At 36.2% G+C, this 5588-nt stretch overlaps 1 pseudogene; it reads left to right on the forward strand.

Annotated features, from left to right (window-relative positions):
- The first annotated feature begins 2654 nt into the window (after positions 1-2654).
- On the forward strand, positions 2655-5093 carry LOC6647256 (annotated as a pseudogene).
- The last annotated feature ends 495 nt before the right edge of the window (positions 5094-5588 follow it).

Here is a 5588-nt window from a genome sequence, read left to right on the forward strand (position 1 = left end):
CAACAACAACAAAAACAATGGAGTACCAACTGGACAAAGCGAGAACCGTAAAGGGGCAAGGACAACGGCATACATATATAACTTAAAGTCGCCATCGTTAGTTGTGCTCCTTTTGTAATTTGCGCAAAAGTATAATAATAAAATATGCCCTACCAGATACGACACAGACCAGGTAGAGAAGGATGGCATTGCAGTTAAGAAAGTTCGAAAAACGAAACTGTACCTACTGCAGTTTTCGCGAAGTTTTGTCTGCACAAAGTTAATAAAATTATTTGCCACAGACTTTTTGTTGATAAAAATGACATAGGTCCTGGCCAAATGGCAAATAACAACATCAACCAGGGGGGAGAGAAAGTGCCAGTTCCGTACGATATGCAGCTGGAAATGATCTCCGTTCTGTGATATGAATTATTTGTTAAAGTTTTATTGCCAGACTACTTAGTCTTATTGTTGCATGAGATAAATGAACCAAAGGGTTCTAGATATTTTGCAGATTCAAGAAAAACTTTCAAGTAGCTAATACGATTATCCTGCTGAATCTATTTAACTTTAAGTTATGAACTCTGATTGGCCCAATCCATTTACTTTTCAATCATTTGTTAGAAAATATGATGATCATTTATTTGAAATTCAAACTAATTTAAAGCTACAATCAATAATTCACACCAGGCAACTGAAAGATTCTCAGCTGTCAATTGCCAAGTGTTATTGCCCAAACAGCTTGCAAATCATTTACAAAATGTCACTTAACAAACATTTGCCCAAGTGACACAAAATTAAGTGCCATAGCCAATTTCAATATGAAAAAGAATTGTATAAAACCGAAAAATTGAGCAACTAACTGAGTGAGGCAGACACCTCCAAGGAGTAACTTGTAAAGAATTGGTTAGGGCAAAATCAAACTTCCGGCATAACAATGGCTCTAACAAAATTTTTGCATAAAAAATTTCGCGCGCACTTAAAAAAATGTTTCAAGTGCAATGCAGAACTCTCTTTCCTGTCTGGATTTTCATTTTCTTTCTCTCCTTGTTGTAAGTTTCTTCTTCTTTTTTTTTCTTTTCTCCTTCACTGTTTTGTGAAATTTGCACAAAATTGCAAATAACTTGCAATCAAGGTGCAGCAGGCTGGCTGGCTGGCTGGCTGGCTGGCTAGCAGGCGAGTCAAAGTAACCTTCGAGTCACAACAAACGATGATGGCAAATGTCTGTCTTGAGTTTCATTTCCCTCAACGTCTGGAAATCAATTTAAGTTAACTCAAGTCTATTGTCTCAGCGTTGCTTGCTTCCCGCCGCTTAAAGAGCTCGACTTCGACTCGAACACGGCCCTCTTTTGGTTATTTTTTTTTTCTGTCGTGGAGCTAAGGAATTTTTATGAGCTGCCAGCGTCGTCTACAAAAGTCCCGACTCGCTTGTTAATATTTCACCTAGATTGATACTGCAAAAAACTAAAAAGCAGAAAAAACTAAAAATGGATGCGGGTCTAAAGGAGTCGTCTTTGGAGGAGCAACATGCCGCCAAGTGGCATCGTTCTCGTGGGGCACAAAGCAGTTAGGAATTTCATTATATGCACCACCACCGCCGCCGCCGACAAAAGCCAGCCAAAGGACAAAGACATGTTTTTAATAGTTTGGCATGTTTGTGCTGCCGGTTTTTAGTTTCTCTTTAGCCGCTATGGGTTTGTCTACTTTTTTTTTTATTTTCTTCTTTTGGTTTTACTCTAAAAGTTGCAGAGATTTTTGCTTTAGGTAGTTTTTTTTTTGCTCTTTTTATAATTCATACTTGGAGTTGCATATTTAAAACAGTTCAAACTCTGCATAGTAGATTAACAATGTCTGCTAGGGATGAGTTAAAGGGCAAAAATATTGCATCTGAGTGCATATCAGAGTTGCTTAAAACTGAACTTTAAATTATGTATAATTTGATTTGATTATCTGTTAAAAATCTCTGTTATCTCTGATATAAAAAAAATATTACAAATTCTTGATAACAAAGAGTAAAAATAAATTATATTGACCTTAAGTTAAGTACACAATATCATGGTTTTCCTTAAAACAAAATGACTTGCTTTATAAATATAAAAATCATAACGTGACTAAAATGTGTTTTTTGTAATCTGGATGATTATAGATTATAAAATTAAATATTATTTTCAAGTTTCCCAGAAACTATGAGCTTTTATGTTGAAGAGTACATAGATACCCTTACAATTTCTTTACCTATTATTATATTATATGGTTTGCTCTTTAATGAAATACTAATAGTTTGTAAAAACAGCAGAGAGCTGGACTAGACTCTAGATGGACTTTTCTGGTGAAGTTTATTAAGAATATATCAGAAATAAAGACTCAAGAAGGGTATAATTAAGCCATTGTCCGTTAAACAGTTATCATAAGTACTAGCACTCAGGCTAATCGATAAAGTGGAACACACTTCATCAAACTGTTTTCGTGTGAATTTCCATATTATTAAATCTACCATATATAAAGGTTTTTGGGGCCAAACAATTCTTTACAGTACCGAAGTTAGACTAGACTTGATCAACATGTTTAGTGTTAGCCGTGCTTTGGCTTTCTTTTTATATAGTTTACCCCTAATTGGGGCTTTTCAAGCCGAATGGTTCGATCGCAGCCTAACGACATTTTCCGATAAAAGAGTAATGTTTCATCAAAACTTGGAGAAGATACGCCCTTTGGGCGTGGAGTTTGTCCAATATTTTAAAAATATTTCGGTTTTGGCAGACAGTCAGCAGGATATAGAATGCGTGGCAGACTTAACACAGTGGATGAGTGGTATAAGTAATCGCAGCTACTGGGCTGTAAAAAGTGAGTACTGCATGTGAATAATTATGATAATTGTAAATTCAAAATTAATTCTTAAAGGGATTGATTCCTGGGGCTCCATTCCGTCGGGGTATCTTTATGGCAATACATACGATTTGGGCAACTACGATGAATGTATAAGGATCAATAATGACATTACCTCTAGCCAGAATATTAAGGGCAAATATTGTTTTATGGAGTTGCCCCTAAGCAACTTGGATCTTGTTAACATGGATATTGCTGTTTGCTTTCCCGCTTCATGTTCCAGCCAGCTAATGAAAGTTTATCTGGAACCATTTTTTGCAACATTTACTTGGCCTTGAGAGTGCCAACGGTTTGGTTAACATAGATGAGAATCAATGCCAAACAGGGGATAGTCAACCTTTGGATGGCCTCACCATTTTTGTGATGTAGGTGGTATTACCCATACGATAGAGCTCTACTGAAAGTTATTTTGTTTCAGTGTGATTTTGTCGCTATTTGGATTTGCCACCTTGCTGGCCACGCTCTATGATTACTTCCTCTGCCACGATCAAGGTAGATATTGAAAGGTTACTAATCCTTTACGCTAAAGTTATAAAATTTCTGTTTAATTCTCAGATCAATTGAATCGGATTGTAAAGATTTTCTCGGCACGGGCAAATTCACGTGGCATATTCCGCATAGTGGAATCGAAGCCGAATTCAAATGTCATAGATTGCCTTCATGGCTTGCGTTGCATGTCTCTCATCTGGGTTGTCTATGGTCACGAATATATATTTGCATTGATTGGTCCAAATATTAATCAAGTGGAATTACATTATGTAAGCGACGCTTCTATTTTGACAACATATTTATACACTTAGCAGGATTTAATTAAGGACTTTTTTCTCTCGTTTTTGCAGTGGTTGGAGAAGCCATTTGCCTATTTTATATATCATGGCATCTTTTCTGTGGATACATTTTTCTTTATCAGCGGTTTATTGTTGGTTATGCATAATCTGCATAATATGCAGAAGTAAATCTCTTGAATTTTAGTCTTAGGCAATTTAAAACAAACGCTGAACTTACAGATCAAAAGGTAGACTTAATATTCCTTCGATGTACACTCATCGCTATCTTCGGCTCACTCCCATTTTGGCCTTGGCCATATTGGCCTCCTGGAAACTCTTGCCCCATTTGGCCAAAGGGCCATTGTCGATTCGAGGATTCTTTGTTTATACTGTTTGTGAGCGAACTTGGTATAAGACGTTGCTATATGTACAAAACTATGCTAGTACAGATATGGTGAGTGGCCAAAATTAAAATGTGTTGGTAAAACTAATAACGATTCTTGTTCTTTACACAGTGTTTGAAGCATTCCTGGTATTTGGCTGTTGATATGCAGTTATATCTCATCTCACCCATTCTATTAATTGCTCTTTACAAGTGGGGCAAAAAGGCAGCAGCTGGAATATTCATTTTAATGCTTCTGCTTGCGGCTTGCCTCTTTAGCACAATGTTGCTGGGTGATTTGTCCAAGCAGTTTAAGTAAGCTCAAATCCAAAGATTTTGAAGAAAGTTTCAATAGTTACTTTTTGCCCATTATTAGGAAAAGCGAGAAATCTGTGGAATCGGAGAAAAAACTGTTTTATGCTACTCATACTCATGCCACACCTTGGTTGATTGGCATTCTCTTTGGATATTTCTTGCATTTGACTCGTGGCAAAAGATTTCAGTTAAGTCGGCCACTTGTATGGCTTGGTTGGTTGCTGAGTCTTGCCATAATGTTCACTTCGATCTTTGGCACATACTCGGCCAATTAGTCAACTCCACCATTGTCTACATTGGCAGAATCCTTTTATTATACCCTGACACGAATCGGTTGGCCCTTGGCCTTGAGCTGGGTAGTATTTGCTTGTATGCAAGGATATGGTGGATTGGCTAATAGTTTCCTCTCTTCGCCGCTTTGGCAGCCCTTGTCGAGGCTGTCCTATTCGGTCTATATTTGGCATTTGTTCATGCAGGAGATCAATCATAGACGAATGCGCACAGTATCATATTTCACGGACTATGATATGGTGAGTGGTTATAAAAAGGTTGTAAAGGTTTCAAAGTATACATTCTTACCCTCCTTTCTTCAGATGTTGCAGTTCTGGTCCGATTTTGGTTTCACAGTAATAATATTATATGTTCTATATATAGCGATTGAGGCACCTTTGGCTGGTTTAGAGGCTTTACTGTTGCCCAATCGTAAAGCTAAAGATTCACCGCCTACACATCTCAATAAATCAACAGAGGACACAGTAGCTTCTTAAGAAATATTTTAAGTTCTTGGGAAACTTTTATTAATTTTCGTTGGCTAGAGATATATGTAGTCATATAATTTGATAAAAGGCTGAAGGTGCATTACAAGATGTATTACAAATACACTTTAAAGTTGATCTTAAGTCTCTGTTGTATGCCATGTCTTAAATTTACTTCTTTCTTTGTATTAAATGATTATATTTATAAGCATCGACGATTTGAATTCCCTTCTCATTATCATGCATTCAGCTACCGACATATATAGAAGCAAAGGTGTTTTTGTCAGATTGTGAATTTGCAATAATTTGATATATTGCAGTTGAAATATAGGTAATTGATTTGAAGTTTTTACTCAAAAAATTTGGGTAATCTTTTGTTTAATACTAATGAAACACTTCACAATCTAATTTAGATTAAACTAAACATAATCAATATTTTAATTTATGTAAAGTATATACATATGTATGTATTGTAAGTATTTCTTAGAAGAAGGAATCGATTGACTA

Source organism: Drosophila willistoni, chromosome 3R (genome assembly GCF_018902025.1).
Source record: "Drosophila willistoni isolate 14030-0811.24 chromosome 3R, UCI_dwil_1.1, whole genome shotgun sequence".
NCBI classification, from domain to species: domain Eukaryota; kingdom Metazoa; phylum Arthropoda; class Insecta; order Diptera; family Drosophilidae; genus Drosophila; species Drosophila willistoni.